A 24170-nucleotide genomic window follows, 5' to 3' on the forward strand; every position below is an offset into this window, starting at 1 on the left:
AGACCGTCTCCCTGGCTAGTTATAGAGTAGACCCAGTCCTTCATGGAAAGCAGTAGTGCACTTGGCTCTCTTTGCTATTGAAATCCCAACAAACACCTCCTATTAGGAGCAGCCTTTCTATATTTAAAGCAGTGTACTGTTTGCCCAGGGCCTGCCCAGAGGCTGGACTAGTTTGGCTACTGGCCCTTTTGTTGCTGCATTAAAACGTTTGTTTTTCCAGTTGTGGAGAGGTGGGCTTGTTGTAAAGTAGTGGAGAGGTGGGCTTGTTGTAAAGTAGTGGAGAGGTGGGCTTGTTGTAAAGTAGTGGAGAGATGGGCTTGTTGTAAAGTAGTGGGGTAGTGGAGAGATGGGCTTGTTGTAAAGTAGTGGGGTAGTGGAGAGGTGGGCTTGTTGTAAAGTAGTGGGGTAGTGGAGAGGTGGGCTTGTTGTAAAGTAGTGGGGTAGTGGAGAGGTGGGCTTGTTGTAAAGTAGTGGGGTAGTGGAGAGGTGGGCTTGTTGTAAAGTAGTGGAGAGGTGGAATTGTTGTAAACTTGTGGAGAGGTGGGCTTGTTGTAAAGTAGTGGGGTAGTTGGCTTGTTGTAAACTTGTGGAGCGGTGGGCTTGTTGTAAAGTATTGGAGTGGTGGACTTGTTGTAAAGTAGTGGAGTGGTGGACTTGTTGTAAAATAGTGGAGAGGTGGGCTTGTTGTAAAGTAGTGGAGAGCTGGGCTTGTTGTAAAGTAGTGGAGAGATGGGCTTGTTGTAAAGTAGTGGAGAGATGGGCTTGTTGTAAAGTAATAGAGAGGTGGGCTTGTTGTAAAGTAATGGAGAGGTGGGCTTGTTGTAAAGTAGTGGAGTGGTGGGCTTGTTGTAAAGTAATGGAGAGGTGGACTTGTTGTAAAATAGTGGAGAGGTGGACTTGTTGTAAAATAGTGGAGAGGTGGACTTGTTGTAAAATAGTGGAGAGGTGGGCTTCTTGTAAAGTAGTGGAGAGGTGGGCTTCTTGTAAAGTAGTGGAGAGGTGGACTTCTTGTAAAGTAGTGAAGAGGTGGGCTTGTTGTAAAGTTGTGGAGAGATGGGCTTGTTGTAAAGTAGTGGAGAGATGGGCTTGTTGTAAAGTAGTGGAGAGATGGGCTTGTTGTAAAGTAGTGGAGAGATGGGCTTGTTGTAAAGTAGTGGAGAGATGGGCTTGTTGTAAAGTAGTGGAGAGGTGGGCTTGTTGTAAAGTAGTGGCGTGGTGGAGAGGTGGGCTTGTTGTAAAGTAGTGGAGAGATGGGCTTGTTGTAAAGTAGTGGAGAGATGGGCTTGTTCTAAAGCAGTGGAGAGATGGGCTTGTTGTAAAGTAGTGGGGTGGTGGAGAGGTGGGCTTGTTGTAAAGTAGTGGAGAGCTGGGCTTGTTGTAAAGTAGTGGAGAGCTGGGCTTGTTGTAAAGTAGTGGAGAGCTGGGCTTGTTGTAAAGTAGTGGAGAGCTGGGCTTGTTGTAAAGTAGTGGAGAGCTGGGCTTGTTGTAAAGTAATGGAGAGGTGGGCTTGTTGTAAAGTAGTGGAGTGGTGGGCTTGTTGTAAAGTAATGGAGAGGTGGACTTGTTGTAAAATAGTGGAGAGGTGGACTTGTTGTAAAATAGTGGAGAGGTGGGCTTGTTGTAAAGTAGTGGAGAGGTTGGCGTGTTGTAAAGTAGTGGGGTAGTGGAGAGGTGGGCTTGTTGTAAAGTTGTGGAGAGATGGGCTTGTTGTAAAGTAGTGGCGTGGTGGACTTGTTGTAAAGTAGTGGGGTGGTGGAGAGGTGGGCTTGTTGTAAAGTAGTGGCGTGGTGGACTTGTTGTAAAGTAATGGAGAGGTGGACTTGTTGTAAAGTAGTGGAGTGGTGGGCTTGTTGTAAAGTAATGGAGAGGTGGAATTGTTGTAAAATAGTGGAGAGGTGGACTTGTTGTAAAATAGTGGAGAGGTGGACTTGTTGTAAAGTAGTGGAGAGGTGGACTTATTGTAAAGTAGTGGAGAGGTGGGCTTCTTGTAAAGTAGTGGAGAGGTGGGCTTCTTGTAAAGTGGTGGAGAGGTGGGCTTGTTGTAAAGTAGTGGGGTGGTGGACTTGTTGTAACGTAGTGGGGTGGTTGGCTTGTTGTAAAGTAGTGGAGAGGTGGGCTTGTTGTAAAGTAGTGGAGAGGTGGGCTTGTTGTAAAGTAGTGGAGAGGTGGGCTTGTTGTAAAGTTGTGGAGAGATGGGCTTGTTGTAAAGTAGTGGAGAGATGGGCTTGTTGTAAAGTAGTGGAGAGGTGGGCTTGTTGTAAAGTATTGGGGTGGTGGAGAGATGGGCTTGTTCTAAAGCAGTGGAGAGATGGGCTTGTTGTAAAGTAGTGGGGTGGTGGAGAGGTGGGCTTGTTGTAAAGTAGTGGAGAGCTGGGCTTGTTGTAAAGTAGTGGAGAGGTGGGCTTGTTGTAAAGTAGTGGAGAGCTGGGCTTGTTGTAAAGTAGTGGAGAGGCTTGTTGTAAAGTAGTGGAGAGCTGGGCTTGTTGTAAAGTAATGGAGAGGTGGGCTTGTTGTAAAGTAGTGGAGTGGGAGAGGTGGGCTTGTTGTAAAGTAATGGAGAGGTGGACTTGTTGTAAAATAGTGGAGAGGTGGACTTGTTGTAAAATAGTGGAGAGGTGGGCTTGTTGTAAAGTAGTGGAGAGGTTGGCGTGTTGTAAAGTAGTGGGGTAGTGGAGAGGTGGGCTTGTTGTAAAGTTGTGGAGAGATGGGCTTGTTGTAAAGTAGTGGCGTGGTGGACTTGTTGTAAAGTAGTGGGGTGGTGGAGAGGTGGGCTTGTTGTAAAGTAGTGGAGAGTGGACTTGTTGTAAAGTAATGGAGAGGTGGACTTGTTGTAAAGTAGTGGAGAGGTGGGCTTGTTGTAAAGTAATGGAGAGTGGAATTGTTGTAAAATAGTGGAGAGGTGGACTTGTTGTAAAATAGTGGAGAGGTGGACTTGTTGTAAAGTAGTGGAGAGGTGGACTTGTTGTAAAGTAGTGGAGAGGTGGGCTTGTGGAAAAGTGGTGGAGAGGTGGGCTTGTTGTAAAGTAGTGGTGGACTTGTGGACTTTGGCTTGTTGTAAAGTAGTGGAGAGGTGGGCTTGTTGTAAAGTAGTGGAGAGGTGGGCTTGTTGTAAAGTAGTGGAGAGGTGGGCTTGTTGTAAAGTAGTGGAGAGGTGGGCTTGTTGTAAAGTAGTGGAGAGGTGGGCTTCTTGTAAAGTGGTGGAGAGGTGGGCTTGTTGTAAAGTAGTGGGGTGGTGGACTTGTTGTAACGTAGTGGGGTGGTTGGCTTGTTGTAAAGTAGTGGAGAGGTGGGCTTGTTGTAAAGTAGTTTAGAGTTGGGCATGTTGTAAAGTAGTGGAGACGTGGGCTTGTTGTAAAGTTGTGGAGAGATGGGCTTGTTGTAAAGTAGTGGAGAGGTGGGCTTGTTGTAAAGTAGTGGGGTGGTGGAGAGGTGGGCTTGTTGTAAAGTAGTGGAGAGATGGGCTTGTTGTAAAGTAGTGGAGAGATGGGCTTGTTGTAAAGTAGTGGAGAGATGGGCTTGTTCTAAAGCAGTGGAGAGATGGGCTTGTTGTAAATCAGTGGGGTGGTGGACTTGTTGTAAAGTAGTGGGGTGGTGGAGAGGTGGGCTTGTTGTAAAGTAGTGGAGAGGTGGGCTTGTTGTAAAGTAGTGGGGTGCTGGAGAGGTGGGCTTGTTGTAAAGTAGTGGAGAGGTGAGCTTGTTGTAAAGTAGTGGCGTGGTGGACTTGTTGTAAAGTAGTGGGGTGGTGGAGAGGTGGGCTTGTTGTAAAGTAGTGGGGTGGTGGACTTGTTGTAACATGGTGGGCTTGTTGTAAAGTAGTGGAGAGGTGGGCTTGTTGTAAAGTAGTTTAGAGTTGGGCATGTTGTAAAGTAGTGGAGAGGTGGGCTTGTTGTAAAGTAGTGGGGTAGTGGGCTTGTTGTAAAGTAGTGGAGAGGTGGGCTTGTTGTAAAGTAGTGGAGAGATGGGCTTGTTGTAAAGTAGTGGAGAGATGGGCTTGTTGTAAAGTAGTAGAGAGGTGGGCTTGTTGTAAAGTACTGGAGAGGTTGGCATGTTGTAAAGTAGTGGGGTAGTGGAGAGGTGGGCTTGTTGTAAAGTTGTGGAGAGATGGGCTTGTTGTAAAGTAGTGGCGTGGTGGACTTGTTGTAAAGTAGTGGGGTTGTGGAGAGGTGGGCTTGTTGTAAAGTAGTGGCGTGGTGGACTTGTTGTAAAGTAATGGAGAGGTGGGCTTGTTGTAAAGTAGTGGAGTGGTGGGCTTGTTGTAAAGTAATGGAGAGGTGGACTTGTTGTAAAATAGTGGAGAGGTGGACTTGTTGTAAAGTAGTGGAGAGGTGGACTTATTGTAAAGTAGTGGAGAGCTGGGCTTCTTGTAAAGTAGTGGAGAGGTGGGCTTCTTGTAAAGTGGTGGAGAGGTGGGCTTGTTGTAAAGTAGTGGGGTGGTGGACTTGTTGTAACGTAGTGGGGTGGTTGGCTTGTTGTAAAGTAGTGGAGAGGTGGGCTTGTTGTAAAGTAGTTTAGAGTTGGGCATGTTGTAAAGTAGTGGAGAGGTGGGCTTGTTGTAAAGTTGTGGAGAGATGGGCTTGTTGTAAAGTAGTGGAGAGATGGGCTTGTTGTAAAGTAGTGGAGAGGTGGGCTTGTTGTAAAGTAGTGGGGTGGTGGAGAGGTGGGCTTGTTGTAAAGTAGTGGAGAGATGGGCTTGTTGTAAAGTAGTGGAGAGATGGGCTTGTTGTAAAGTAGTGGAGAGATGGGCTTGTTCTAAAGTAGTGGAGAGATGGGCTTGTTGTAAAGTAGTGGAGAGCTGGGCTTGTTGTAAAGTAGTGGAGAGCTGGGCTTGTTCTAAAGCAGTGGAGAGATGGGCTTGTTGTAAAGTAGTGGAGAGGTGGGCTTGTTGTAAAGTAGTGGAGAGGTGGGCTTGTTGTAAAGTAGTGGAGAGGTGGGCTTGTTGTAAAGTAGTGGAGAGCTGGGCTTGTTGTAAAGTAGTGGAGAGCTGGGCTTGTTGTAAAGTAGTGGAGAGCTGGGCTTGTTGTAAAGTAGTGGAGAGCTGGGCTTGTTGTAAAGTAGTGGAGAGCTGGGCTTGTTGTAAAGTAATGGAAGGTGGACTTGTAGTGGAGAGCTGGGCTTGTTGTAAAGTAATGGAGAGGTGGACTTGTTGTAAAGTAGTGGAGAGGTGGACTTGTTGTAAAGTAGTGGAGAGGTGGACTTCTTGTAAAGTAGTGGAGAGGTGGACTTCTTGTAAAGTAGTGGAGAGGTGGACTTCTTGTAAAGTAGTGGAGAGGTGGGCTTGTTGTAAAGTAGTGGAGAGGTTGGCGTGTTGTAAAGTAGTGGGGTAGTGGAGAGGTGGGCTTGTTGTAAAGTTGTGGAGAGATGGGCTTGTTGTAAAGTAGTGGCGTGGTGGACTTGTTGTAAAGTAGTGGGGTGGTGGAGAGGTGGGCTTGTTGTAAAGTAGTGGCGTGGTGGACTTGTTGTAAAGTAATGGAGAGGTGGGCTTGTTGTAAAGTAGTGGAGTGGTGGGCTTGTTGTAAAGTAATGGAGAGGTGGACTTGTTGTAAAATAGTGGAGAGGTGGACTTGTTGTAAAGTAGTGGAGAGGTGGACTTATTGTAAAGTAGTGGAGAGGTGGGCTTCTTGTAAAGTAGTGGAGAGGTGGGCTTCTTGTAAAGTGGTGGAGAGGTGGGCTTGTTGTAAAGTAGTGGGGTGGTGGACTTGTTGTAACGTAGTGGGGTGGTTGGCTTGTTGTAAAGTAGTGGAGAGGTGGGCTTGTTGTAAAGTAGTTTAGAGTTGGGCATGTTGTAAAGTAGTGGAGACGTGGGCTTGTTGTAAAGTTGTGGAGAGATGGGCTTGTTGTAAAGTAGTGGAGAGGTGGGCTTGTTGTAAAGTAGTGGGGTGGTGGAGGTGGGCTTGTTGTAAAGTAGTGGAGAGATGGGCTTGTTCTAAAGCAGTGGAGAGATGGGCTTGTTGTAAAGCAGTGGAGAGATGGGCTTGTTGTAAAGTAGTGGAGAGGTGGAGAGGTGGGCTTGTTGTAAAGTAGTGGAGAGGTGGGCTTGTTGTAAAGTAGTGGAGAGGTGGGCTTGTTGTAATGTAGTGGAGAGCTGGGCTTGTTGTAAAGTAGTGGAGAGCTGGGCTTGTTGTAAAGTAGTGGAGAGCTGGGCTTGTTGTAAAGTAGTGGAGAGCTGGGCTTGTTGTAAAGTAGTGGAGAGCTGGGCTTGTTGTAAAGTAATGGAGAGGTGGACTTGTTGTAAAATAGTGGAGAGGTGGACTTGTTGTAAAGTAGTGGAGAGGTGGACTTATTGTAAAGTAGTGGAGAGGTGGACTTCTTGTAAAGTAGTGGAGAGGTGGACTTCTTGTAAAGTAGTGGAGAGGTGGACTTCTTGTAAAGTAGTGGAGAGGTGGACTTCTTGTAAAGTAGTGGAGAGGTGGGCTTGTTGTAAAGTAGTGGAGAGGTTGGCGTGTTGTAAAGTAGTGGGGTAGTGGAGAGGTGGGCTTGTTGTAAAGTTGTGGAGAGATGGGCTTGTTGTAAAGTAGTGGCGTGGTGGACTTGTTGTAAAGTAGTGGGGTGGTGGAGAGGTGGGCTTGTTGTAAAGTAGTGGCGTGGTGGACTTGTTGTAAAGTAATGGAGAGGTGGGCTTGTTGTAAAGTAGTGGAGTGGTGGGCTTGTTGTAAAGTAATGGAGAGGTGGACTTGTTGTAAAATAGTGGAGAGGTGGACTTGTTGTAAAGTAGTGGAGAGGTGGACTTATTGTAAAGTAGTGGAGAGGTGGGCTTCTTGTAAAGTAGTGGAGAGGTGGGCTTCTTGTAAAGTGGTGGAGAGGTGGGCTTGTTGTAAAGTAGTGGGGTGGTGGACTTGTTGTAACGTAGTGGGGTGGTTGGCTTGTTGTAAAGTAGTGGAGAGGTGGGCTTGTTGTAAAGTAGTTTAGAGTTGGGCATGTTGTAAAGTAGTGGAGACGTGGGCTTGTTGTAAAGTTGTGGAGAGATGGGCTTGTTGTAAAGTAGTGGAGAGGTGGGCTTGTTGTAAAGTAGTGGGGTGGTGGAGGTGGGCTTGTTGTAAAGTAGTGGAGAGATGGGCTTGTTCTAAAGCAGTGGAGAGATGGGCTTGTTGTAAAGCAGTGGAGAGATGGGCTTGTTGTAAAGTATTGGAGAGGTGGAGAGGTGGGCTTGTTGTAAAGTAGTGGAGAGGTGGAGAGGTGGGCTTGTTGTAAAGTAGTGGAGAGGTGGGCTTGTTGTAAAGTAGTGGGGTGGTGGAGGTGGGCTTGTTGTAAAGTAGTGGGGTGGTGGAGAGGTGGGCTTGTTGTAAAGTAGTGGAGAGGTGGGCTTGTTGTAAAGTAGTGGCGTGGTGGGCTTGTTGTAAAGTAGTGGGGTGGTGGAGGTGGGCTTGTTGTAAAGTAGTGGAGAGATGGGCTTGTTCTAAAGCAGTGGAGAGATGGGCTTGTTGTAAAGCAGTGGAGAGATGGGCTTGTTGTAAAGCAGTGGAGAGATGGGCTTGTTGTAAAGTAGTGGAGAGGTGGGCTTGTTGTAAAGTAGTGGAGAGGAGAGATGGGCTTGTTGTAAAGTAGTTGTGGTGGAGAAAGTGGGCTTGTTGTAAAGTAGTGGAGAGGTGGGTTTGTTGTAAAGTAGTGGCGTGGTGGACTTGTTGTAAAGTAGTGGGGTGGTGGAGAGGTGGGCTTGTTGTAAAGTAGTGGGGTGGTGGACTTGTTGTAACATGGTGGGCTTGTTGTAAAGTAGTGGAGAGGTGGGCTTGTTGTAAAGTAGTGGAGAGGTGGGCTTGTTGTAAAGTAGTGGAGAGCTGGGCTTGTTGTAAAGTAGTGGGGTGGTGGAGAGGTGGGCTTGTTGTAAAGTAGTGGAGAGGTGGGCTTGTTGTAAAGTAGTGGCGTGGTGGACTTGTTGTAAAGTAGTGGGGTGGTGGAGAGGTGGGCTTGTTGTAAAGTAGTGGGGTGGTGGACTTGTTGTAACATGGTGGGCTTGTTGTAAAGTAGTGGAGAGATGGGCTTGTTGTAAAGTAGTGGAGAGGTGGGCTTGTTGTAAAGTAGTGGGGTGGTGGAGGTGGGCTTGTTGTAAAGTAGTGGAGAGATGGGCTTGTTCTAAAGCAGTGGAGAGATGGGCTTTTTGTAAAGCAGTGGAGAGATGGGCTTGTTGTAAAGTAGTGGAGAGGTGGGCTTGTTGTAAAGTAGTGGAGAGCTGGGCTTCTTGTAAAGTAGTGGGGTGGTGGAGAGGTGGGCTTGTTGTAAAGTAGTGGAGAGGTGGGCTTGTTGTAAAGTAGTGGCGTGGTGGACTTGTTGTAAAGTAGTGGGGTGGTGGAGAGATGGGCTTGTTGTAAAGTAGTGGGGTGGTGGACTTGTTGTAACATGGTGGGCTTGTTGTAAAGTAGTGGAGAGGTGGGCTTGTTGTAAAGTAGTGGAGAGGTGGGCTTGTTGTAAAGTAGTGGAGAGCTGGGCTTGTTGTAAAGTAGTGGGGTGGTGGAGAGGTGGGCTTGTTGTAAAGTAGTGGGGTGGTGGACTTGTTGTAACATGGTGGGCTTGTTGTAAAGTAGTGGAGAGATGGGCTTGTTCTAAAGCAGTGGAGAGAAGGGCTTGTTGTAAAGCAGTGGAGAGATGGGCTTGTTGTAAAGTAGTTGTTGTAAAGTAGTGAGAGGTGGGCTTGTTGTAAAGTAGTGGGGTGGTGGAGAGGTGGGCTTGTTGTAAAGTAGTGGAGAGGTGGGCTTGTTTGTAAAGTAGTGGAGAGGTGGACTTGTTGTAAAGTAGTGGGGTGGTGGAGAGGTGGGCTTGTTGTAAAGTAGTGGGGTGGTGGACTTGTTGTAACATGGTGGGCTTGTTGTAAAGTAGTGGAGAGGTGGGCTTGTTGTAAAGTAGTGGGGTGGTGTGGGCTTGTTGTAAAGTAGTGGAGAGGTGGGCTTGTTGTAAAGTAGTGGAGAGGTGGGCTTGTTGTAAAGTAGTGGAGAGATGGGCTTGTTGTAAAGTAGTGGAGAGATGGGCTTGTTGTAAAGTAGTGGAGAGGTGGGCTTGTTGTAAAGTAGTGGAGAGGTGGGCTTGTTGTAAAGTAGTGGAGAGCTGGGCTTCTTGTAAAGTAGTGGGGTGGTGGAGAGGTGGGCTTGTTGTAAAGTAGTGGAGAGGTGGGCTTGTTGTAAAGTAGTGGCGTGGTGGACTTGTTGTAAAGTAGTGGGGTGGTGGAGAGATGGGCTTGTTGTAAAGTAGTGGGGTGGTGGACTTGTTGTAACATGGTGGGCTTGTTGTAAAGTAGTGGAGAGGTGGGCTTGTTGTAAAGTAGTGGAGAGCTGGGCTTGTTGTAAAGTAGTGGAGAGAAAAAAGTAGTGGGGTGGTGGAGAGGTGGGCTTGTTGTAAAGTAGTGGGGTGGTGGACTTGTTGTAAAGTATGGAGAGGTGGGCTTGTTGTAAAGTAGTGGAGAGATGGGCTTGTTCTAAAGCAGTGGAGAGAAGGGCTTGTTGTAAAGCAGTGGAGAGATGGGCTTGTTGTAAAGTAGTGGAGAGGTTGGCGTGTTGTAAAGTAGTGGGGTAGTGGAGAGGTGGGCTTGTTGTAAAGTTGTGGAGAGATGGGCTTGTTGTAAAGTAGTGGCGTGGTGGACTTGTTGTAAAGTAGTGGGGTGGTGGAGAGGTGGGCTTGTTGTAAAGTAGTAGTGGCGTGGTGGACTTGTTGTAAAGTAATGGAGAGGTGGGCTTGTTGTAAAGTAGTGGAGTGGTGGGCTTGTTGTAAAGTAATGGAGAGGTGGACTTGTTGTAAAATAGTGGAGAGGTGGACTTGTTGTAAAGTAGTGGAGAGGTGGACTTATTGTAAAGTAGTGGAGAGGTGGGCTTCTTGTAAAGTAGTGGAGAGGTGGGCTTCTTGTAAAGTGGTGGAGAGGTGGGCTTGTTGTAAAGTAGTGGGGTGGTGGACTTGTTGTAACGTAGTGGGGTGGTTGGCTTGTTGTAAAGTAGTGGAGAGGTGGGCTTGTTGTAAAGTAGTTTAGAGTTGGGCATGTTGTAAAGTAGTGGAGACGTGGGCTTGTTGTAAAGTTGTGGAGAGATGGGCTTGTTGTAAAGTAGTGGAGAGGTGGGCTTGTTGTAAAGTAGTGGGGTGGTGGAGGTGGGCTTGTTGTAAAGTAGTGGAGAGATGGGCTTGTTCTAAAGCAGTGGAGAGAGATGGGCTTGTTGTAAAGCAGTGGAGAGATGGGCTTGTTGTAAAGTAGTGGAGAGGTGGAGAGGTGGGCTTGTTGTAAAGTAGTGGAGAGGTGGGCTTGTTGTAAAGTAGTGGAGAGGTGGGCTTGTTGTAATGTAGTGGAGAGCTGGGCTTGTTGTAAAGTAGTGGAGAGCTGGGCTTGTTGTAAAGTAGTGGAGAGCTGGGCTTGTTGTAAAGTAGTGGAGAGCTGGGCTTGTTGTAAAGTAGTGGAGAGCTGGGCTTGTTGTAAAGTAATGGAGAGGTGGACTTGTTGTAAAATAGTGGAGAGGTGGACTTGTTGTAAAGTAGTGGAGAGGTGGACTTATTGTAAAGTAGTGGAGAGGTGGACTTCTTGTAAAGTAGTGGAGAGGTGGACTTCTTGTAAAGTAGTGGAGAGGTGGACTTCTTGTAAAGTAGTGGAGAGGTGGACTTCTTGTAAAGTAGTGGAGAGGTGGGCTTGTTGTAAAGTAGTGGAGAGGTTGGCGTGTTGTAAAGTAGTGGGGTAGTGGAGAGGTGGGCTTGTTGTAAAGTTGTGGAGAGATGGGCTTGTTGTAAAGTAGTGGCGTGGTGGACTTGTTGTAAAGTAGTGGGGTGGTGGAGAGGTGGGCTTGTTGTAAAGTAGTGGCGTGGTGGACTTGTTGTAAAGTAATGGAGAGGTGGGCTTGTTGTAAAGTAGTGGAGTGGTGGGCTTGTTGTAAAGTAATGGAGAGGTGGACTTGTTGTAAAATAGTGGAGAGGTGGACTTGTTGTAAAGTAGTGGAGAGGTGGACTTATTGTAAAGTAGTGGAGAGGTGGGCTTCTTGTAAAGTAGTGGAGAGGTGGGCTTCTTGTAAAGTGGTGGAGAGGTGGGCTTGTTGTAAAGTAGTGGGGTGGTGGACTTGTTGTAACGTAGTGGGGTGGTTGGCTTGTTGTAAAGTAGTGGAGAGGTGGGCTTGTTGTAAAGTAGTTTAGAGTTGGGCATGTTGTAAAGTAGTGGAGACGTGGGCTTGTTGTAAAGTTGTGGAGAGATGGGCTTGTTGTAAAGTAGTGGAGAGGTGGGCTTGTTGTAAAGTAGTGGGGTGGTGGAGGTGGGCTTGTTGTAAAGTAGTGGAGAGATGGTAGCTTGTTCTAAAGCAGTGGAGAGATGGGCTTGTTGTAAAGTGGAGTGGAGAGATGGGCTTGTTGTAAAGTATTGGAGAGGTGGAGAGGTGGGCTTGTTGTAAAGTAGTGGAGAGGTGGAGAGGTGGGCTTGTTGTAAAGTAGTGGAGAGGTGGGCTTGTTGTAAAGTAGTGGGGTGGTGGAGGTGGGCTTGTTGTAAAGTAGTGGGGTGGTGGAGAGGTGGGCTTGTTGTAAAGTAGTGGAGAGGTGGGCTTGTTGTAAAGTAGTGGCGTGGTGGGCTTGTTGTAAAGTAGTGGGGTGGTGGAGGTGGGCTTGTTGTAAAGTAGTGGAGAGATGGGCTTGTTCTAAAGCAGTGGAGAGATGGGCTTGTTGTAAAGCAGTGGAGAGATGGGCTTGTTGTAAAGCAGTGGAGAGATGGGCTTGTTGTAAAGTAGTGGAGAGGTGGGCTTGTTGTAAAGTAGTGGAGAGCTGGGCTTGTTGTAAAGTAGTTGGGTGGTGGAGAGGTGGGCTTGTTGTAAAGTAGTGGAGAGGTGGGTTTGTTGTAAAGTAGTGGCGTGGTGGACTTGTTGTAAAGTAGTGGGGTGGTGGAGAGGTGGGCTTGTTGTAAAGTAGTGGGGTGGTGGACTTGTTGTAACATGGTGGGCTTGTTGTAAAGTAGTGGAGAGGTGGGCTTGTTGTAAAGTAGTGGAGAGGTGGGCTTGTTGTAAAGTAGTGGAGAGCTGGGCTTGTTGTAAAGTAGTGGGGTGGTGGAGAGGTGGGCTTGTTGTAAAGTAGTGGAGAGGTGGGCTTGTTGTAAAGTAGTGGCGTGGTGGACTTGTTGTAAAGTAGTGGGGTGGTGGAGAGGTGGGCTTGTTGTAAAGTAGTGGGGTGGTGGACTTGTTGTAACATGGTGGGCTTGTTGTAAAGTAGTGGAGAGATGGGCTTGTTGTAAAGTAGTGGAGAGGTGGGCTTGTTGTAAAGTAGTGGGGTGGTGGAGGTGGGCTTGTTGTAAAGTAGTGGAGAGATGGGCTTGTTCTAAAGCAGTGGAGAGATGGGCTTGTTGTAAAGCAGTGGAGAGATGGGCTTGTTGTAAAGTAGTGGAGAGGTGGGCTTGTTGTAAAGTAGTGGAGAGCTGGGCTTCTTGTAAAGTAGTGGGGTGGTGGAGAGGTGGGCTTGTTGTAAAGTAGTGGAGAGGTGGGCTTGTTGTAAAGTAGTGGCGTGGTGGACTTGTTGTAAAGTAGTGGGGTGGTGGAGAGATGGGCTTGTTGTAAAGTAGTGGGGTGGTGGACTTGTTGTAACATGGTGGGCTTGTTGTAAAGTAGTGGAGAGGTGGGCTTGTTGTAAAGTAGTGGAGAGGTGGGCTTGTTGTAAAGTAGTGGAGAGCTGGGCTTGTTGTAAAGTAGTGGGGTGGTGGAGAGGTGGGCTTGTTGTAAAGTAGTGGGGTGGTGGACTTGTTGTAACATGGTGGGCTTGTTGTAAAGTAGTGGAGAGATGGGCTTGTTCTAAAGCAGTGGAGAGAAGGGCTTGTTGTAAAGCAGTGGAGAGATGGGCTTGTTGTAAAGTAGTGGAGAGGTGGGCTTGTTGTAAAGTAGTGGGGTGGTGGAGAGGTGGGCTTGTTGTAAAGTAGTGGAGAGGTGGGCTTGTTGTAAAGTAGTGGCGTGGTGGACTTGTTGTAAAGTAGTGGGGTGGTGGAGAGGTGGGCTTGTTGTAAAGTAGTGGGGTGGTGGACTTGTTGTAACATGGTGGGCTTGTTGTAAAGTAGTGGAGAGGTGGGCTTGTTGTAAAGTAGTGGGGTAGTGGGCTTGTTGTAAAGTAGTGGAGAGGTGGGCTTGTTGTAAAGTAGTGGAGAGGTGGGCTTGTTGTAAAGTAGTGGAGAGATGGGCTTGTTGTAAAGTAGTGGAGAGATGGGCTTGTTGTAAAGTAGTGGAGAGGTGGGCTTGTTGTAAAGTAGTGGAGAGGTGGGCTTGTTGTAAAGTAGTGGAGAGCTGGGCTTCTTGTAAAGTAGTGGGGTGGTGGAGAGGTGGGCTTGTTGTAAAGTAGTGGAGAGGTGGGCTTGTTGTAAAGTAGTGGCGTGGTGGACTTGTTGTAAAGTAGTGGGGTGGTGGAGAGATGGGCTTGTTGTAAAGTAGTGGGGTGGTGGACTTGTTGTAACATGGTGGGCTTGTTGTAAAGTAGTGGAGAGGTGGGCTTGTTGTAAAGTAGTGGAGAGGTGGGCTTGTTGTAAAGTAGTGGAGAGCTGGGCTTGTTGTAAAGTAGTGGGGTGGTGGAGAGGTGGGCTTGTTGTAAAGTAGTGGGGTGGTGGACTTGTTGTAACATGGTGGGCTTGTTGTAAAGTAGTGGAGAGATGGGCTTGTTCTAAAGCAGTGGAGAGAAGGGCTTGTTGTAAAGCAGTGGAGAGATGGGCTTGTTGTAAAGTAGTGGAGAGGTGGGCTTGTTGTAAAGTAGTGGAGAGCTGGGCTTGTTGTAAAGTAGTGGGGTGGTGGAGAGGTGGGCTTGTTGTAAAGTAGTGGAGAGGTGGGCTTGTTGTAAAGTAGTGGCGTGGTGGACTTGTTGTAAAGTAGTGGGGTGGTGGAGAGGTGGGCTTGTTGTAAAGTAGTGGGGTGGTGGACTTGTTGTAACATGGTGGGCTTGTTGTAAAGTAGTGGAGAGGTGGGCTTGTTGTAAAGTAGTGGGGTAGTGGGCTTGTTGTAAAGTAGTGGAGAGGTGGGCTTGTTGTAAAGTAGTGGAGAGGTGGGCTTGTTGTAAAGTAGTGGAGAGATGGGCTTGTTGTAAAGTAGTGGAGAGATGGGCTTGTTGTAAAGTAGTGGAGAGGTGGGCTTGTTGTAAAGTAGTGGAGAGGTGGGCTTGTTGTAAAGTAGTGGGGTAGTGGGCTCTTTGTAAAGTAGTGGAGAGGTGGGCTTGTTGTAAAGTAGTGGAGAGATGGGCTTGTTGTAAAGTAGTGGAGAGATGCGCTTGTTGTAAAGTAGTGGAGAGATGGGCTTGTTGTAAAGTAGTGGAGAGGTGGGCTTGTTGTAAAGTAGTGGAGAGGTTGGCGTGTTGTAAAGTAGTGGGGTAGTGGAGAGGTGGGCTTGTTGTAAAGTTGTGGAGAGATGGGCTTGTTGTAAAGTAGTGGCGTGGTGGACTTGTTGTAAAATAGTGGAGAGGTGGACTTGTTGTAAAGTAGTGGAGAGGTGGACTTATTGTAAAGTAGTGGAGAGGTGGGCTTCTTGTAAAGTAGTGGAGAGGTGGGCTTGTTGTAAAGTAGTGGGGTGGTGGACTTGTTGTAACGTAGTGGGGTGGTTGGCTTGTTGTAAAGTAGTGGAGAGGTGGGCTTGTTGTAAAGTAGTGGAGAGGTGGGCTTGTTGTAAAGTAGTGGAGAGATGGGCTTGTTGTAAAGTAGTGGGGTGGTGGGCTTGTTGTAAAGTAGTGGGGTGGTGGGCTTGTTGTAAAGTTGTGGAGAGATGGGCTTGTTGTAAAGTAGTGGAGAGATGGGCTTGTTGTAAAGTAGTGGAGAGGTGGGCTTGTTGTAAAGTAGTGGGGTGGTGGAGGTGGGCTTGTTGTAAAGTAGTGGGGTGGTGGAGAGATGGGCTTGTTGTAAAGTAGTGGAGAGATGGGCTTGTTGTAAAGTAGTGGAGAGATGGGCTTGTTGTAAAGTTGTGGAGAGATGGGCTTGTTGTAAAGTAGTGGAGAGATGGGCTTGTTCTAAAGCAGTGGAGAGATGGGCTTGTTGTAAAGCAGTGGAGAGATGGGCTTGTTGTAAAGTAGTGGAGAGGTGGGCTTGTTGTAAAGTAGTGGAGAGGTGGAGAGGTGGGCTTGTTGTAAAGTAGTGGAGAGGTGGGCTTGTTGTAAAGTAGTGGAGAGAGGGGCTTGTTGTAAAGTTGTGGAGAGGTGGTCTTGTTGTAAAGTAGTGGGGTGGTGGAGAGGTGGGCTTGTTGTAAAGTAGTGGAGAGGTGGGCTTGTTGTAAAGTAGTGGAGAGGTGGGCTTGTTGTAAAGTAGTGGAGAGGTGGGCTTGTTGTAAAGTAGTGGAGAGGTGGGCTTGTTGTAAAGTAGTGGAGAGATGGGCTTGTTGTAAAGTAGTGGGGTGGTGGAGGTGGAGGTGGGCTTGTTGTAAAGTAGTGGGGTGGTGGAGAGATGGGCTTGTTGTAAAGTAGTGGAGAGATGGGCTTGTTGTAAAGTAGTGGAGAGATGGGCTTGTTGTAAAGTAGTGGAGAGGTGGGCTTGTTGTAAAGTAGTGGAGAGGTGGGCTTGTTGTAAAGTAGTGGAGAGGTGGGCTTGTTGTAAAGTAGTGGAGAGAGGGGCTTGTTGTAAAGTTGTGGTGAGGTGGTCTTGTTGTAAAGTAGTGGGGTGGTGGAGTTGAGGTGGGCTTGTTGTAAAGCAGTGGAGAGATGGGCTTGTTGTAAAGCAGTGGAGAGATGGGCTTGTTGTAAAGTAGTGGAGAGGTGGGCTTGTTGTAAAGTAGTGGAGAGGTGGGCTTGTTGTAAAGTAGTGGAGAGAGGGGCTTGTTGTAAAGTTGTGGAGAGGTGGTCTTGTTGTAAAGTAGTGGGGTGGTGGAGAGGTGGGCTTGTTGTAAAGTAGTGGAGAGGTGGGCTTGTTGTAAAGTAGTGGAGAGGTGGGCTTGTTGTAAAGTAGTGGAGAGGTGGGCTTGTTGTAAAGTAGTGGCGTGGTGGACTTGTTGTAAAGTAGTGGGGTGGTGGAGAGGTGGGCTTGTTGTAAAGTAGTGGGGTGGTGGACTTGTTGTAACATGGTGGGCTTGTTGTAAAGTAGTGGAGAGGTGGGCTTGTTGTAAAGTAGTTTAGAGTTGGGCATGTTGTAAAGTAGTGGAGAGGTGGGCTTGTTGTAAAGTAGTGGAGAGATGGGCTTGTTGTAAAGTAGTGGAGAGATGGGCTTGTTGTAAAGTAGTGGAGAGATGGGCTTGTTGTAAAGTAGTGGAGAGATGGGCTTGTTGTAAAGTAGTGGAGAGAGGGGCTTGTTGTAAAGTTGTGGAGAGGTGGTCTTGTTGTAAAGTAGTGGAGAGGTGGGCTTGTTGTAAAGTAGTGGAGAGATGGGCTTGTTGTAAAGTAGTGGAGAGGTGGGCTTGTTGTAAAGTAGTGGAGAGGTGGTCTTGTTGTAAAGTAGTGGAGAGGTGGGCTTGTTGTAAAGTAGTGGAGAGGTGGGCTTGTTGTAAAGTAGTGGAGAGCTGGGCTTGTTGTAAAGTAGTGGGGTGGTGGAGAGGTGGGCTTGTTGTAAAGTAGTGGGGTGGTGGACTTGTTGTAACATGGTGGGCTTGTTGTAAAGTAGTGGAGAGATGGGCTTGTTCTAAAGCAGTGGAGAGAAGGGCTTGTTGTAAAGCAGTGGAGAGATGGGCTTGTTGTAAAGTAGTGGAGAGGTGGGCTTGTTGTAAAGTAGTGGGGTGGTGGAGAGGTGGGCTTGTTGTAAAGTAGTGGAGAGGTGGGCTTGTTGTAAAGTAGTGGCGTGGTGGACTTGTTGTAAAGTAGTGGGGTGGTGGAGAGGTGGGCTTGTTGTAAAGTAGTGGGGTGGTGGACTTGTTGTAACATGGTGGGCTTGTTGTAAAGTAGTGGAGAGGTGGGCTTGTTGTAAAGTAGTGGGGTAGTGGGCTTGTTGTAAAGTAGTGGAGAGGTGGGCTTGTTGTAAAGTAGTGGAGAGGTGGGCTTGTTGTAAAGTAGTGGAGAGATGGGCTTGTTGTAAAGTAGTGGAGAGATGGGCTTGTTGTAAAGTAGTGGAGAGGTGGGCTTGTTGTAAAGTAGTGGAGAGGTGGGCTTGTTGTAAAGTAGTGGGGTAGTGGGCTCTTTGTAAAGTAGTGGAGAGGTGGGCTTGTTGTAAAGTAGTGGAGAGATGGGCTTGTTGTAAAGTAGTGGAGAGATGGGCTTGTTGTAAAGTAGTGGAGAGATGGGCTTGTTGTAAAGTAGTGGAGAGGTGGGCTTGTTGTAAAGTAGTGGAGAGGTTGGCGTGTTGTAAAGTAGTGGGGTAGTGGAGAGGTGGGCTTGTTGTAAAGTTGTGGAGAGATGGGCTTGTTGTAAAGTAGTGGCGTGGTGGACTTGTTGTAAAGTAATGGAGAGGTGGGCTTGTTGTAAAGTAGTGGAGGGCTTGTTGTAAAGTAATGGAGTGGTGGGCTTGTTGTAAAGTAATGGAGAGGTCGACTTGTTGTAAAGTAGGGTGGGGACTTGTTGTAACGTACTTGTTGTAAAGTAGTGGAGGTGGGCTTGTTGTAAAGCTTTAGTTGTAAAGTAGTGGAGAGGTGGGCTTGTTGTAAAGTAGTGGAGAGGTGGGCTTGTTGTAAAGTAGTGGAGAGATGGGCTTGTTGTAAAGTAGTGGGGTGGTGGGCTTGTTGTAAAGTAGTGGGGTGGTGGGCTTGTTGTAAAGTTGTGGAGAGATGGGATTGTTGTAAAGTAGTGGAGAGATGGGCTTGTTGTAAAGTAGTGGAGAGGTGGGCTTGTTGTAAAGTAGTGGGGTGGTGGAGGTGGGCTTGTTGTAAAGTAGTGGGGTGGTGGAGAGATGGGCTTGTTGTAAAGTAGTGGAGAGATGGGCTTGTTGTAAAGTAGTGGAGAGATGGGCTTGTTGTAAAGTTGTGGAGAGATGGGCTTGTTGTAAAGTAGTGGAGAGATGGGCTTGTTCTAAAGCAGTGGAGAGATGGGCTTGTTGTAAAGCAGTGGAGAGATGGGCTTGTTGTAAAGTAGTGGAGAGGTGGGCTTGTTGTAAAGTAGTGGAGAGGTGGGCTTGTTGTAAAGTAGTGGAGAGGTGGGCTTGTTGTAAAGTAGTGGAGAGAGGGGCTTGTTGTAAAGTTGTGGAGAGGTGGTCTTGTTGTAAAGTAGTGGGGTGGTGGAGAGGTGGGCTTGTTGTAAAGTAGTGGAGAGGTGGGCTTGTTGTAAAGTAGTGGAGAGGTGGGCTTGTTGTAAAGTAGTGGAGAGGTGGGCTTGTTGTAAAGTAGTGGAGAGGTGGGCTTGTTGTAAAGTAGTGGAGAGATGGGCTTGTTGTAAAGTAGTGGGGTGGTGGAGGTGGGCTTGTTGTAAAGTAGTGGGGTGGTGGAGAGATGGGCTTGTTGTAAAGTAGTGGAGAGATGGGCTTGTTGTAAAGTAGTGGAGAGATGGGCTTGTTGTAAAGTAGAGGAGAGGTGGGCTTGTTGTAAAGTAGTGGAGAGGTGGGCTTGTTGTAAAGTAGTGGAGAGGTGGGCTTGTTGTAAAGTAGTGGAGAGATGGGCTTGTTGTAAAGTAGTGGAGAGAGGGGCTTGTTGTAAAGTTGTGGAGAGGTGGTCTTGTTGTAAAGTAGTGGGGTGGTGGAGAGGTGGGCTTGTTGTAAAGCAGTGGAGAGATGGGCTTGTTGTAAAGCAGTGGAGAGATGGGCTTGTTGTAAAGTAGTGGAGAGGTGGGCTTGTTGTAAAGTAGTGGAGAGGTGGGCTTGTTGTAAAGTAGTGGAGAGAGGGGCTTGTTGTAAAGTTGTGGAGAGGTGGTCTTGTTGTAAAGTAGTGGGGTGGTGGAGAGGTGGGCTTGTTGTAAAGTAGTGGAGAGGTGGGCTTGTTGTAAAGTAGTGGAGAGGTGGGCTTGTTGTAAAGTAGTGGAGAGGTGGGCTTTTGTAAAGTAGTGGCGTGGTGGACTTGTTGTAAAGTAGTGGGGTGGTGGAGAGGTGGGCTTGTTGTAAAGTAGTGGGGTGGTGGACTTGTTGTAACATGGTGGGCTTGTTGTAAAGTAGTGGAGAGGTGGGCTTGTTGTAAAGTAGTTTAGAGTTGGGCATGTTGTAAAGTAGTGGAGAGGTGGGCTTGTTGTAAAGTAGTGGAGAGATGGGCTTGTTGTAAAGTAGTGGAGAGATGGGCTTGTTGTAAAGTAGTGGAGAGATGGGCTTGTTGTAAAGTAGTGGAGAGATGGGCTTGTTGTAAAGTAGTGGAGAGAGGGGCTTGTTGTAAAGTTGTGGAGAGGTGGTCTTGTTGTAAAGTAGTGGAGAGGTGGGCTTGTTGTAAAGTAGTGGAGAGATGGGCTTGTTGTAAAGTAGTGGAGAGATGGGCTTGTTGTAAAGTAGTGGAGAGGTGGGCTTGTTGTAAAGTAGTGGAGAGGTGGTCTTGTTGTAAAGTAGTGGAGAGATGGGCTTGTTGTAAAGTAGTGGGGTGGTGGGCTTGTTGTAAAGTAGTGGGGTGGTGGAGAGGTGGGCTTGTTGTGGAGGACTGAGCACTGCCATGTAGATGCTAATTGTATTGTGTGCCATGGCAGCAGCGCTGGTCCTGCCAACGACCTACAAACAACTGGAGGGGACAAAAGGGCATTGAGGGACCCGGCCCGGACTGGCTCAGCAGCCACGGGGACACACACTTACATGCAGGGAGGCAGATTCCCACACTGATACCCTGGTATGCAGCATATGCAGGCCACAAACTATGTAGTAATCAAATCAAATCAAATGTATTTATAAAGCCCTTCTTACATCAGCTGATATCACAAAGTGCTGTACAGAAACCCAGCCTAAAACCCTAAACAGCAAGCAATGCAGGTGTAGAAGCACGGTGGCTAGGAAAAACTCCCTAGAAAGGCCAAAACCTAGGAAGAAACCTAGAGAGGAACCAGGCTATGAGGGGTGGCCAGTCCTCTTCTGGCTGTGCCGGGTGGAGATTATAACAGAACATGGCCAAGATGTTCAAATGTTCATAAATAACCAGCATGGTCAAATAATAATAATCACAGTAGTTGTCAAGGGTGCAGCAAGTCAGCACCTCAGGAGTAAATGTCAGTTGGCTTTTCATAGCCGATCATTAAGAGTATCTCTACCGCTCCTGCTGTCTCTAGAGAGTTGAAAACAGCAGGTCTGGGACAGGTAGCACGTCCGGTGAACAGGTCAGGATTCCATAGCCGCAGGCAGAACAGTTGAAACTGGAGCAGCAGCACGGCCAGGTGGACTGGGGACATCAAGGAGTCATCATGCCAGGTAGTCCTGAGGCATGGTCCTAGGGCTCAGGTCCTCAGAGAGAGAGAGAGAAAGAAAGAGAAGAGAGAATTAGAGAGAGCATACTTAAATTCACACAGGACACCGGATCAGACAGATGTCGTAGCCACCCTGACGTAGCCACAAGGACTCTCTAGTACAGACACCAACACTTTCACATCAACATCCTGCAGGTATAGACACAGGCAGTATGCCCATGTATGCCCTTACAATGTCACTGGGTTAGGGGCATGTTGGTCATCTTGAGAACTGTTGGTAAATTATAATTATGCTGTTTTTGCGTGGAAGATATTACAAGTATTTCTGCATTAAAGAAAAAAACTCAAACACGACTGCCTCTCTTTCCCACAGGCATTCTCACTCTCTATCTCTCACACGTTAGTCCATAATCACTCTATACGTCTTCTGTAATCACTCTATACATCTTCTGTTATACGTCTTCTGTAATCACTCTCTACGTCTTCTGTAATCACTCTCTACGTCTTCTGTAATCACTCTCTACGTCTTCTGTAATCACTCTCTACGTCTTCTGTTATACGTCTTCTGTAATCACTCTCTACGTCTTCTGTAATCACTCTCTACGTCTTCTGTAATCACTCTCTACGTCTTCTGTAATCTCTCTCTACGTCTTCTGTAATCACTCTCTACGTCTTCTGTAATCACTCTCTACATCTTCTGTTATACGTCTTCTGTAATCACTCTCGTCTTCTGTAATCACGTCTTCTGTAATCACTCTCTACGTCTTCTGTATAATCTCTCTCTACGTCTTCTGTAATCACTCTCTACGTCTTCTGTAATCACTCTCTACGTCTTCTGTAATCTCTCTCTACGTCTTCTGTAATCTCTCTCTACGTCTTCTGTAATCACTCTCACGTCTCAATCGTCTTCTGTAATCACTCTTCTCTCGCCTTCTGTAATCACTCTCTACGTCTTCTGTAATCACTCTACGTCTTCTGTAATCTCTCTCTACGTCTTCTGTAATCACTCTCTACGTCTTCTGTAATCACTCTCTACGTCTTCTGTTATACGTCTTCTGTAATCTCTCTCTACGTCTTCTGTAATCTCTCTCTACGTCTTCTGTAATCACTCTCTACGTCTTCTGTAATCTCTCTCTACGTCTTCTGTAATCACTCTACTTCTGTAATACGTCTTCTGTAATCACTCTCTTCTGTACATCTTCTGTTATACGTCTTCTGTAATCACTCTCTCACGTCTTCTGTAATCACTCTCTTCTGTAACGTCTTCTGTAATCTCTCTCACGTCTTCTGTAATCTCTCTCTCTCACGTCTTCTGTAATCACTCTCTGTAATCACTCTCACGTCTTCTGTAATCACTCTCTGTACGTCTTCTGTAATCACTCTGTAATACGTCTTCTGTAATCACTCTCACGTCTTCTGTAATCTCTCTCTGTAATCGTCTTCTGTAATCACTCTCTACGTCTTCTGTAATCACTCTCTACGTCTTCTGTTATACGTCTTCTGTAATCTCTCTCTACGTCTTCTGTAATCACTCTACGTCTTCTGTAATCTCTCTCTACGTCTTCTGTAATCTCTCTCTACGTCTTCTGTAATCACTCTCTACGTCTTCTGTAATCAAAGTCTGTCACTCACTAGTAGACAGACTCTCCTCTCTGCACACTGGGGGCTGGTGGTAATCCTGTTTGGTGAGTGGGGTGGCAGGGAGCGTGTTATCCAAACAGAGCTCACCATGTCTTTATGTGTGTAATCCGGGTGGCTTTCTTAGCATCACTAATGGAGGTTCCAGGCCTTCATCAGGGGAACACTAGAGAGGGATAACGTAGCGGGTGTTAAATAGAGGTTTTAGGGGATTAAGCCGTTTGGACCACAAAGCCCCCTGCACGGGACAGGGCCAGAGGGGCGTGACTTTATCGGATGTGAGGGATGAGGAGGATTTGGGGAGGGTGGAAGAAGTTGGGGGTGGTTTGTTCCAGGAACAGTCACAATGACACTGCAGCGAAGGAAGGCAGCTGTAGGCAGGACAAATAAACGGTGGCCCCTCTCCGCTCTGCTCTGCACCCCTTCTTCAGACCAGCTCTGGGTGGAGGGTCACTTCTCTGTGGAGAATGTATCCACCTGGTTGGCAAAGACAGGGAGCCCTAGTGCTACTGTCATCCAAAGCATCCCCCTGTTCATTCATACCTCTCCCGCCATTTATTTTCCCTCCCTCCCTCAGTTTCCCTTAATCTCCCTCAGTTTCCCTTAATCTCCCTCCCTCCCTCCCTCCCTCACTCAGTTTCCCTTAATCTCCCTCCCTCCCTCAGTTTCCCTTAACCTCCCTCCCTCCCTCAGTTTCCCTTAATCTCCCTCTCTCCCTCCCTCCCTCAGTTTCCCTTAATCTCCCTCTCTCCCTCCCTCCCTCAGTTTCCCTTAATCTCCCTCTCTCCCTCCCTCCCTCAGTTTCCCTTAATCTCCCTCCCTCCCTCCCTCAGTTTCCCTTAATCTCCCTCCCTCCCTCACTCAGTTTCCCTTAATCTCCCTCCCTCCCTCAGTTTCCTTAACCTCCCTCCCTCCCTCCCTCCCTCCCTACCTCCCTCAGTTTCCCTTAATCTCCCTCCCTCCCTCCCTCACTCAGTTCCCTTAATCTCCCTCCCTCCCTCCCTCAGTTTCCCTTAACCTCCCTCCCTACCTCCCTCAGTTTCCCTTAATCTCCCTCTCTCCGTGTCCACTGAGCATCAGTCACATTCAGAACCCAGCGTGGTGTGGTGCCAGTTGTTTCATTCAGCTTAGCTAAATGATGGAGTGTCTTAATTACCCCTGGTGTCAGCTTTGATCAGGGGGGGCATATATCATCTGGACTAGGCTAGGGGATGAGGGACATGCTGGCTGCTCTGCCTGGCTGGCTGGCTGCTCTGCCTGGCTGGCTGTTCTGTCTGGCTGCTCTGCCTGCTCTGCCTGGCTGTCTGGCTGCTCTGCCTGGCTGGCTAGCTGCTCGGCCTGGCTGGCTGGCTGCTCGGCCTGGCTGGCTGGCTGGCTAGCTAGCTGCTCGGCCTGGCTGGCTGGCTGTTCGGCCTGGCTGGCTGGTTGCTCAGCCTGGCTAGCTGGCTGCTCGGCATGGCTGACTGGCTGCGCGGCATGGCTGGCTGGCTGCTCGGCATGGCTGGCTGGCTGCTCGGCCTGGCTGGCTGGCTGCTCGGCCTGGCTGGCTGGCTGCTCGGCCTGGCTTGGCTGGCTGCTCGGCTTGGCTGGCTGCTCGGCCTGGATTGGCTGGCTGCTCGGCTTGGCTGGCTGCTCGGCATGGCTGGCTGGCTGGCTGCTCGGCATGGCTGGCTGGCTGCTCGGCCTGTCTGGCTGGCTGCTCGGCCTGACTGGCTGGCTGCTCGTCCTGGCTGGCTGACTCCCTACCTGCTCCACACTACGCACAGCCTTTGATTGGTGGGCAGCAGCATGACTCATGTCACCATTCTAAACAGCATTATTAACAGTGTTGTATCTCTCCCAGAATGGAGGGAACACAGCCTCTGGGATGGAGGAATAGGGGGGGGCTGTGTTTTCAGCCACTGCTTGAGGTGTTACTGTGTAAGGACTATTCCTGGTTGTCGCCCATTCTTTAGGTCAGGGATCATCAACTGGATTCAGCCGCGGGACGATTTTTGTGTTGAGTGGATGGTCAGGGGGCCAGAACATAATGACAAATCATTTGTAGACTGCAAATTGACCAAAAGAAGCACAAACAGATATAACATTTGACTTAAACGTAATTTCAAACATGGCTTACATTTGTATGCAATCACATACAGCACCAGTCAAAAGTGTGGACACACCTACTCATTCCAGGGTTTTTCTTTATTTGGACTGTTTTCTACATTGAAGTCATCAAAACTATGAAATAACACATATGGAATCATGTCGTAACCCAGAAAGTGTTAACACAAATCAAAATATATTTGTCTTTCTCTGTCCAAACCATCCAGACATAACCTCCCCCTCCCCTGCAGAGTATCCATCTCCAGTAGGGGGGGGGGTTGGGGTGGTCTCCTTTCTCCTTCACCCTCTCCTTCCCTCTGCCCTTCTCTCTCTCTCTTTCTCATTCTCTTCTC

General features: G+C 48.0%; 1 protein-coding gene across 1 annotated transcript in view; it reads left to right on the forward strand.

Annotated features, from left to right (window-relative positions):
* Nucleotides 1-24170, forward strand: part of LOC115130232 (pleckstrin homology domain-containing family M member 3-like) — a 165443-nt gene that overhangs the window by 74742 nt on the left and 66531 nt on the right. The window lies entirely within an intron of this gene.

The sequence above is a fragment of the Oncorhynchus nerka genome, linkage group LG1, assembly GCF_034236695.1.
Source record: "Oncorhynchus nerka isolate Pitt River linkage group LG1, Oner_Uvic_2.0, whole genome shotgun sequence".
In the NCBI taxonomy this organism is placed as follows: domain Eukaryota; kingdom Metazoa; phylum Chordata; class Actinopteri; order Salmoniformes; family Salmonidae; genus Oncorhynchus; species Oncorhynchus nerka.